The sequence below is a fragment of the Dromiciops gliroides genome, chromosome 5, assembly GCF_019393635.1.
Source record: "Dromiciops gliroides isolate mDroGli1 chromosome 5, mDroGli1.pri, whole genome shotgun sequence".
Classification (NCBI taxonomy): domain Eukaryota; kingdom Metazoa; phylum Chordata; class Mammalia; order Microbiotheria; family Microbiotheriidae; genus Dromiciops; species Dromiciops gliroides.
In genome coordinates this window covers 246,542,296-246,553,696 of record NC_057865.1, presented here as the reverse complement: position 1 = coordinate 246,553,696, position 11,401 = coordinate 246,542,296, and the positions used below count along the sequence as shown (strand labels likewise).

Genomic DNA, 11,401 nt, shown 5'->3' with positions numbered 1-11,401 from the left:
TATATGTATGTGTATATATATGTGTGTATACACACACACACACACACACACACACACACACATATATATATATATACACAAAACAAATAAATGCAATGTAGTTAGGGAGGGAGGACACTTGCAATTTGGGAAAGGGGCACCCTTTACTGAAAAGTTTCATATTAAAATATAGTGTTTTGAAGATAGTGAAGGATCTCAGGTGAGATGGGAGAGTATTCCAGGAATGAGGGCTAACCAATCGCATAGTTGTTATTACACATTTTCTACATACTTTGTGTTACAAGGGGCTGAATAGACTATATGATGCATAGGAAGTTCAAGGCGAATAAAGTTATCTTGACTTTCTTTAGGCTTTTCCAGACTTGTATCAATAGAAATGAAGATGGGGGAAAACTGAGATACATTGTATAATAAGAATAGAATGGACTTAATGCAAAGATGTGAGGAGCAAAGGATAAAGTCATAAAGAATTTACTAAAATGTATTAATCACTTGAGCTCGGATAAACAGATGTACATAAAGTGTGGATTATTATCTACCCACACCGGACATATCTTACCTTGGGTTACCTCTCATGGTCTCCTGTGTTAATCATTTTGGTGGCTTTCTCCTCCTTCTCTTCCTCCTTCTTTACACTTTAGGGATCATTTTATTGACCTTTTATAGAAAACAGTACAATGCCATTGTAAATCTGCTGGAACCAGAGCATGACTTCCTCTTTGCCAATTCTGTATTTGGCCCTGATTCAGCCTGTCTTCCTTTTTTGCTCTGCAATGCTGAGGCTGGGCCTGCCCAACACCACATAGAAGTCCAATCCGTAGATGCCAATGCTTGGATCGTATTTAATCCCTAGGTCTATATGCTCTTGGATCCCAAAGCCAATGTTGCCTGTGTCTGAGAAGTTATTTTTCCTTAACTCATATTCTCACACTTTCAGCCCCTTCTCCAGAATCTCTTCAGCTTTGGCCCCACAGACTATACAGTGAACTGCGATCTTCTCGTTTCTCCTGATTTCAAAAGATCTGACCATATAGTGAGCTTTGGAGAACACTGGGGTTTGGCCTGTGAGCTACTCCAACACTTTGGCAGCCCAGGTCAGCCAATCCCCACCCTCCCCAAGACAGATGTTGAGGCAAAGCTTTTGGATGAGCAGTTCCCGCATGGGGTTTTCCTTTTCACCTTGTTCTTACACCATGGTGGAAAACTGGAAAAGAGATGACTTGTCTTTCTTCTTCTTCCTTCTTCCTTCTTCCTCTTCTTCCTCTTCTTTCTTTCTCTTGCACACAGATACACACATTCAAATGGAGGGTACCATTTGATTTTTTTAAATTTACTGATAATTTACCAAACTACCAGTCAATTCAATCAAATGTGAGTGAATATATCATCAGATTAACTGCATATTTTCATTATATTGATTTAACACACCAAATGATTTTATCAGCATTGTAAGATTAAATAATTCATTTACTTTAATCTGGTCATCTGTTTTTTTTTGTTGTTGTTGTTTGTTTGTTTGTTTTTTTTTAGTGAGGCAATTGGGGTTAAGTGACTTGCCCAGGGTCACACAGCTAGTAAGTGTTAAGTGTCTGAGGTCAGATTTGAACTCAGGTACTCCTGAATCCAGGGCTGGTGCTCTATCCACTGTGCCACCTAGCTGCCCCTATTTTTTTAAATTAAATAACCTGACAACACCCTGCTTTTATAAAGATGATATGTAAAACATAGACACATACATATTTGTGTAGATAGACATATAAAGGGTAGTACATTTAATGTACTTAAACCAAAAATTCATTTATAGTATATTAATTCTTCATAATGAAAATGCAATTCCTATTTTCAGTAAGATTTTTAATTTTTTAAGCCAAATCTGTTAATTTTGTCTAATAAATACCTCTTTTCCTCCCATATTTTCCTTATGGGTTAATTTCCATTATGTTTCATCAGAAGGAGAACTAATGAATTATTTAATCAGTACAAGAAATCTAATATTGGCTGCTTTAATATGTTAATTAAAAGAGGTATTACAGTTAAGTGAGGATATCAAACTACAAAACCTAGCCTTTATTTGACACCTATTTTCTGCCTTTCTTGATTAAATAGAAAATCATGTGATTATAAGACTGTGAATATGCCTAAAATAAATTCTTTATATCTTCTAAAAAAAACCAATTCTCTTGCCTAGCAGAATAACTTTAGTAATTAGACTTACTATTTTTGCAAGAGTTTGCAAAATTACAATATTCCATTGTAACCTATTATAATCAAATTGAGCAGCCCATTCATAAGAAATATATTATTGTAAATTTCTATTTCTCTTTTTTGTAGTGGAATGATTTTTTAAAATAACTTAGGTCATCTAGAGGTTAGGAGATAGTTGCTTCATTACCAATAACAGATTCTATATTAATACTAAGTGTGATGCCTTAAGCTGCATAAAATATAACTATTTTAATCTATTTGTCAGGGAATGTCAGTACAGATGAAAGTGCCTTTGTGTAATTATATGCATAGTAAATTATTTTGGAGCTATTAATGTGATCTTTAGGCACTCTTACGTGTATATTTAACAGGAGAGATGTATTGTACATTGGTTTTTGTATATCTCTTGCCTCTAAACCCAACCAGCGTGAATCATTACAATAATGACTCTTTAGAGAATGACTTCTTCCACTAGCTTATATTTTTTCTCCAAAATTTAGAAATTGAACCATTCTTGGTAATTGGATATAAAATGGCCTAAGTTGAGACCTCATTAGTATTCATATAACAAAAAGGATACTCTGTACTGACTATTATTCATATTAACCCATGTAAAACTTTCACACGTGTATATGAATACATGTATATATATATATGTATGTATGAACATATGTATATACACAGGCATGGTTATGAAGTATATATGTTTAAACAAAAACAAATGGTTAATCAATTAGAAAAATTAATTTGTATATTTGTGTGCGTATGAGTAAAAGCATGGTTAGAAAATATGTGGTTTTGGGGCGGCTAGGTGACTCAGTGGATAAAGCACCGGCCCTGGATTCAGGAGCTCCTGAGTTCAAATCCGGCCTTAGACACTTGACATTTACTAGCTGTGTGACCTTGGGCAAGTCACTTAACCCTCATTGCCCCACAAAAAACCCCAAAAAAGCAAAACAAACAAAAAAGAAAATATGTGTTTTGATAAGAAAAAATATGGGAATTCCCTTTGAAAACTATAATGTACAAGAGCAAGTATATAGGGGTCATGTTATGATCATAAAGGTGATGGTGACAGAATTGACAAAATATGTCCTATGAAATGCCAGTTTTCCCTCATTATATTTGTCTGTTATAGTAGTATACATATGCATTGATTTGAAATTATGTCTAGACCACTTGTTGTTGTTAAATCATTTTAGTCATTTCCAACTCTGTGTGAGCCCATTTGGGGTTTTCTGGATAAAGATATTAGAGTGGTTTGCCATTTTCCTTAACTAGATCATTTTATAGATGACAAACTGAGGTAGATAGCATCAATTGACTTTTCCAGGGTCACACAACTAGTATATATGCAAGACCAGTGAACCCAGGTCCTCCTATCTAACAGGGCCAGCAATCTATTCATTACACCACCTTCCTTCCATCAAGTAGTCCAATCCTGAAGATATGAAAGAAGCGTTTATTAAGTGACCACTATGTACACTAAAATGAATTCTATTGGAGCTAATTAGAATAATAAAATGAAAGCACAGCCCTTGTTCTTAAGGAGTTTGGAATTTGATATGGAATTAGACATGTATACAAATAGCTATAATGAGAAGGCCACTATATAAAACGGAAAAGGAGGGTTTTAACAAATTGTCATGAAGATTTTAAGATGGAAAAGGTATTTTTCCCCATGAAACACAGGAACAGAATTATCACAGCATGGGTCACTTGAGTTCTTATAACAAAAATAATTTCAAAAGGTTAAGATATTGGAGAGGTAAAGCCAAGATGGAAGAGAAAAGACAGGGAGCTACATCAAATTTCCCCAAAGTCCTTCTAAACACCTTTAAATAATGCCCCTGAATAAATTCTAGAGCAGCAACACCCCCCTCCCCCCAAAAAATAAAAGGATAGAGTGAAACAATTTTCCAGCCCTAGACAACTTAGAAGGATGTATGAAAAGGTCTGTGGCACCATGGTGAGAGTGGAACACAGTCCAGTAGAGGCTGTTCCAGCACAGACAAGACCCTAGCAAACCATGAGCAGGCTTCAGGGGTAACTGAATCAGTGGAAGTTTCTGGACTTCTCAGTCCAGAACTGGTCAGCAATGGAAAAAAGCAGCTAGGTAGCACAGTAGATAGAACTCTGGTCCTAGAGTCAGGAAACCTCATCTTTGTGAGTTCAAATTTGGCCTCAGACACTTATTAGCTCTGGGACCCTGGGCAAGTCTCTTAACTATTTGCCTCAGTTTCCTCATCTATAAAATGAACTGGTGAAGGAAATGTCAAACCACTCCAGTATCTTTGCCCAGGAACCCCGAAACAGAGTCATAAAGAGTCAGATATGATTGAACAATAACATTAAAATGTGAGTTACTTAAGGGTAAATTTTATTGATACAATAAATTATTAAACTTTTATTAAGGGGCAGCTAGGTGGTACAGTGGATAAAGCACTGGCCCTGGATTCAGGAGGACCTGAGTTCAAATCTGGCCTCAGACACTTGACACTTAATAGCTCTGTGACACTGGGCAAGTCACTGAACCTTCATTGCCCCGCAAATACAAACAAACAAAAAAACCCTTTTATTAAGTGTCTACTATGTGTCAGGTGCTGTTTGACTTTATTGTATCCCCAATATTTTGCACAATAGCTGGACATAGCAAGTACTTAAAAAAAAGAAGAGATTATGACAAATTCCTGCCAAGATTGCAACCTCATTGGGAGGCAGACTGCCCGGCTCCCACTCACCAACTCCAGAAAGCCTGATATTTGAGCCAGACCAAATATTGATTTTTTTTTAAATCAATGAGAAATGAGAGTGAGTTGAATCTTTTACCACAGAATGTTACCAAAAGTCAGTAAGACTTAAAGGGCAATAGGAAGGGCACTCCTCCATCAATTCCAGCACCAATGGGAGAAGACTTGGGACATGTCTAGCTTGCAAATCTCTATGACTTGAGGCAGCAAAGACAAAAAAGCTTTCCTCAGGAAGTTCTGGGATTAGAAAGTCCACAGTAGGAATCAGAAGGCCAACCAATTGTCAACATCATGTCACAGCACTCGCATGTAGAAAGCTCAGTGCCAGGAGCTCTAAATTCTCCATAATCCAAACATAGCTCATGAGATGCCAGAGAGAGCCCTTGTGATCTAGCAAAAAGTATCTCAGTGAACTATTGGAGTTTAATCCTGTGAGATAGAGGTTAGCCCCCAAATCCAGGGTAAAACTAAGTAGAAGAGACAGCTACAACAGCCCATTAGGGAGGGAATATGACTTTGGCACAAAGGCCCAATTTATGAACTAAAACTCTATATGTGAGTACACTAAATCATTCAAATCTGAATATATAACTACAAGAAGAGATTAAAATAAATAGATATTCAAAAAGAACTACAGGAATGTTTTGAAGAACTGAAGCCAGAAATAAAATAACTAACAGGAATAAGTGGTTCCATGGGTAGTTGAATGGATGTGAATGAATGAATAAATGAATAAAAATTATTGTTGAAAGAATTGGGAGGAGAATAAGTAGTTTAGAAAGAAATGGCATGCTGAGAATGGTGGCACCCATTTCTGATCCCTGCTGCTATGAATACTGAGGCTAGTGGATCACTTGTGTCTGGGAGTTCTGAGGTATAGTAGGAATTAAATCACTTGAGTTTTTGAACTATATACAGCTCCAATATTGTGAGCATCTAGAAGGAGGGGAAAAGCTTACCAGGAAACCCAATGAAGGGCAAATCATCCCAGGTCAGAAACATAGCAATTAAAACTTCTGCACTGACCAGCATTGATACCAGGTCAATAAATGACTGCACTTACAGCTTGGGAAAGAAGGAAGACCAAACATTTAAAAATACCAAAACCGTCAAGAAAAGTATTACCTTTTTCCCCAAAATATAAATTCTGATATGTAGAATAAGTTAAACAGAAATTAATGATTACTCAGGAAAACAAGAAATGTTAGGAAAAAATAAAAATAAAACTGCAAAATTAGAAGAAAAAAGAAAATATATGATATCAATATCAATCTATATCTATAAAATCTCAAAAAAAAAAGAAATAGAAGCAGTGGCATATTTTAAATTCTTGGGCTCAAAGATCACTACAGACAGTGAGTTACACCCATGATTTTTTTTTTAAATGCTCCTTGGAAAGTATGCTATGGCATATCTGGACAGTATACTAAAAAGCAGCAACATTACCTTGTTGATAATCATCTATATAATCAAAGCTTTGTTTGTTTTTTTGTTTTCCTGTAGTAATGTAAACTGTAAGAATTGGACTATAAGAAAAGATGAGTGCTACAGAATCAATTTTTTAAAATTATGATTATAGAGAAGACTTCTTTGAATCCCTTGGCCAGTAAGGTGATTAAATCAATCGAGACTTAAAGAAATTGAATCTGATTATTCCTTGGAAATACAAATATTATAGTTGAAGTTTAAACACTTTGGCCACATAAATGAGAAGAGAGGACTTATTGGAAAAGACCCTGATTTTGGGAAAAAGTTAAGGCAAAAGGAGAAGGTGACAGCAGAGGATGAGATGGATAGGAAGTGTCATGGAACAAAGGTACCTAAGTCTGGACAGACTTCGGGAGAATGTGGAGATTAGAAGGGAATATAATAGTAGATGGGGTCACAAAGTCTGACATGACTGAATGACTGAACAATAGTAACATAATAAAAAACCTTGAAACCTGGTCAAGGAGACATAATTTAAAATTCAATGTACTTGGGGCAGCTAGGTGGCGCAGTGGATAGAGCACCGGCCCTGGAGTCAGGAGTACCTGAGTTCAAATCCGGCCTCAGACACTTAACACTTACTAGCTGTGTGACCCTGGGCAAGTCACTTAACCCCAATTGCCTCACTAAAAAAAAAAAAAAAATTCAATGTACTTCTTGAAAACTGTGATTAAACATTCCTGAACACTATTTTTAAGAAATGATAAAGTAAATGTTCCTGGGCCTGTTTGAACTGGATGGGTGGGAAGAGAAAGAAACATCAAAATATAAGTTCCAGAAATGTCATTGCCAAAGGGTATGGCTCCTGTGAACAAGGAAAAATACTGCAAACGTCCAGAAATAAAAATGACAAGTATAAAGCAGCATCATTAAGGATCAAACAAGACTTGAAAGTTTCTCAGTAAAATTATAAAATGCAATGAATTTGCACAAAAATATGGAATAATCTATTTCAAAAGGCAAAAGACAGAGTCTTATTATAATGATTAACTTACACTGAAAAGCTACATTTAGTTCTATAGGGAGAAAAAATAATCTTTATTGGAAGAGAAGACTTTTAATCATGTTTGATGAAAAGACCAGAAATTAACATAAACTCTGAAAGACAAACAAAAGAGTTTAGAAGAAACAGAGTTTGAGTAATTATTGTAATTAATTAATTAATCTGAGTAATTAGAAGTAATGTGTTAATAATATAGTCCAGGGGGGAGAAGAAACAAGTTTACTTTCAGAAATTTAATGTACTGAAGTGCTGAGATAACATACTTAATGTACTGAGATATTACATCATAAAAATAGAAACCATGGGAGATAGGGTATTGGCTCTGTATTAAAGATTTTAAGAGAGGAATAAGAAGGGTAGGTAAAAGTAAAAGTATACTCACATAGAAAGTGGGAGGAATTAAAGGCTGGTTAAATAATAGGAAAACTATCAGCATAATTGACCATATCAATAACAAAACCAAGAGAAATAATATGATTATCTCAAGAGATGCAGAAAAGGTCTTTGACAAAATATAACACCCATTCCTATTAAAAAGAATAGAGAACATAGCAATAAAAGGAGTTTAACTTAATATGATAAGTACTATCTATCTAAAACAATTAGCAAGCATTATCTGTAATGGGGATAAGCTAGAGCCCTCCCAGTACAATCAGGGGTGAAGCAAAGATGCCCATTATCACCTCTATTATTTAATATTGTACTAGAAATGTTAGCTATAGCAACAAGTGAAGAAAAACTAAAGGAGTTAGAATAGGTAATGAGGAATCAAAACTATCACTCTTTACAAATGATATGATCTTATACTTAGAAAATCCTAGAGAATCAACTAAAAAGCTAGTTGAAATTATTAACAACTTTAGCAAAGTTGTACACAAAATAACCCCTGCATAAATCATCAGCATTTCTATAAATTACCAAAAAAAAAGGTCCAGCAACAACAGATAGAGACAGCCAAAAATGTTTTATAGATCTATAAAAATAATAACAAAATTCATCTGGAAAAACAAAAGTTCAAGGATACCATGGTAATAAATTAAAAAAATATATATACAAAAGAAGGTGGTCTAACAGTACTGAATTTCAAATTGTATTATAAAGTGGTAATTATAAAAACAATCTGGTACTGACTAAGAAATAGAGAGGTGGATCAGTGGAATAGAATAGGTACAAATTACACTATAGTAAATGACTATAGTAATCTAGTATATGATAAACCCAAAGATCTAAACTTTTGGAACAAAAAGTTATTATCTGACAAAAACTTCTGGGAAAACGGGAAAACAGTATGGCAAAAACTAGGTGTAGACCAACATCTCATACCATATACTAAAATAGGGTCAAAATGGGTACATTATTTACACATAAAGGATGATACCATAAGCAAATTAAGAGAACATGGAATCATTTATCTGTCATATTTATGGACAGAGGAAGAATTTAGTACCAAAGAAGATGAAAAAATTAAATGAAATATAAAATAAATCATTATGATTATATAAAATTTAAAAGCTTTTGCACAAACAAAACTAATGTAACCAAGATTACAAGGGAAGTAGAAAACTGAGAATGTATTTTTGAAACATATTTCTGATAAAGGCCTCATTTTTCAATGAAATAGAGAACTGAGTTAAATTTATAAAAATACAAGTCATCTCCCAGTTGATAAATGGTCAAAGGATATGAACAGGCAGTTTTCAGACAAAGAAATCAAAGCAATCTATAATCATATGAAAAATGCTCTAGGTCACTATTGATCAGAGAAATGAAAATTAATACAACTCTGAAGTATTACCTCATACCTATCAGAGTGGCAATTGTAACAAAAATAGAAAATATTGGAAGTTGAGGGGATATGGGAAATCTGAGATGCTAATCCACTGTTGGTGGAGTTGTGAAAAGATGTAACCATTCTGGAAAGCAATTTGTAACTATGCCCAAAGGGCTATAGAACTGTGCATATCCTTTGATATAGCAATACCACTGCCAGGTTTATTACCCAAAAGTATCCCCCAAAAGAAAAAAAGACCTATTTGTAAAAAATAAAAAAAAATAAAAACATTTATAGCAGCTCTTTTTGTGGTGGCTAAGAATTAGAAATCAAAGGAATGTTCATCAATTGGGAAATGGCTAAACAAGCTGTCATATATGATGGTGATGGAATATTATTTGTGCTATAAGAAATGACAACCAGGATTATTTCAGAAAGGCCTGGAAAGACTTGTATGAACTGATACATAGTGAAATGAGCAGAATCAAGAGAACATTGTGCACAGAGACAGCAATATTGTTTGTTGAAGAAATGTGAATGACTTAACTATTCTCAACAATACAATGATACAAAACAAACCCAAAGGACTATTGATGAAACATACTATCTAGTTCCAAAGAAAGAACTTATATTGATGGAACACAGAATGAAACATGCTATTTTTCACTTTCATTTTTTCTTTTATTCAAGTTTTCTTATGCAAAATGACTAATATAGTAATATTTTGCATAATAATACATGTATAATCCATATCTGATTGCTTACTGCCTTAGGGAAGGGGAAGGGGATGGTGAGAAAAAATAAAAATTGGAACCCAAAACTATAAATAAAAATATTCATTACTTTTTTAAAAAAGAAAGAGAAATGGCATTTAAAATAATTATAGAATGTAAATACTTTGAGAGTCTACCTTCCAATATACATACAATGATTGTATAAATATAACTACAAACTGTGTAAAGAAATGAAGATAGACCTAAATAATTGGAAAAACATTAATTGTTCATGGGTAGGTTGAGGAAATATAATTAAAAAAACACAATAGTATCTAAATTTTAAAAAAGGAAAGGAAGAATAGTGGCTTGCGATTTCTACTACTTTTGGAGTATGTGAGAAGAATATATAAACACTGAGGAAAGGAGAGGGGAGAATAGATAACACATTACACTTACTCATATGACGGGCAGGTAGATGGTGCAGTGGATAAAGTACTGGCCCTGGATTCAGGAGGACCTGAGTTCAAATCCAACCTCAGCACTTGACACAAGCTGTGCAACCCTGGGCACGTCACTTAACCCTCATTGGCCCACCAAAACCAAACAAAATGCTTACTTATATGAAATGGACAAAGCTGGGCTGAGCACACAAAAGTTAATTGTAGACATATGAAACTCAATAAGGAAACAAGCAGGAATAAAGAGGAGGATAAAGTGAAAGAAGAGAATAAATTCAGGGAGGGCATAATCATAAGTGACAAAGATATATTTATTTTGAAAAAAATGTATTTAAAAAGAGAAAAAAACTTGAAATTATTTTGGGGGGGAGGCAGAGCAATGAGGGTTAAGTGACTTGCCCAAAGTCATACAGTTAGTGATTGTTAAGTGTCTGAGGTTGGATTTGAACTCAGGTCCTCCAGAATCCAGGGCCGGTGCTCTATCCATTTTGCCACCTCACAGCCCCCAAAAACTTGAATCTTAGAGCATATTTTAGATTGTCTCTTAGATATTTGAGAAATGGCTGATAAAATTGTGGTACATGCATGTGAGTACAAAAGAATAGGATGTAATAAAATACGCACAGCATTCAAAATTGTGAATGCGAGTTGAAAGGACTTACCCATAAATTGGAAATAAAAGCAGGATGGATTAGAAACCAGAATCTAACAACATGCTACTTATCAGAAACAAAATTAAAATAGAAAGATTCACATACAATTAAAAAAACCTGGAGCAGAATCTATTATATTTCAGCTGAAAACTAAACCCAGAATATCAAATATAGTTTTACTAGGCCAGAATACAGTGTAACTGTCATTTACATTATTTCTTACTCTTACTCTCTTAATACAGACTTTGATTATATTTGCTTTTCAGCAGTTGTGTCACACATTTGATTCTCTGAGTTTATAATCTGAACTATTGCACTTGATCCATACCTCCTACATCCTATACATTGACATTAGAC

The 11,401-nt window shown here is 34.4% G+C and overlaps 1 pseudogene; it reads right to left on the bottom strand.

Annotated features, from left to right (window-relative positions):
- Positions 1–649: 649 nt before the first annotated feature.
- Positions 650–1,195, bottom strand: LOC122729008 (annotated as a pseudogene).
- Positions 1,196–11,401: the final 10,206 nt, after the last annotated feature.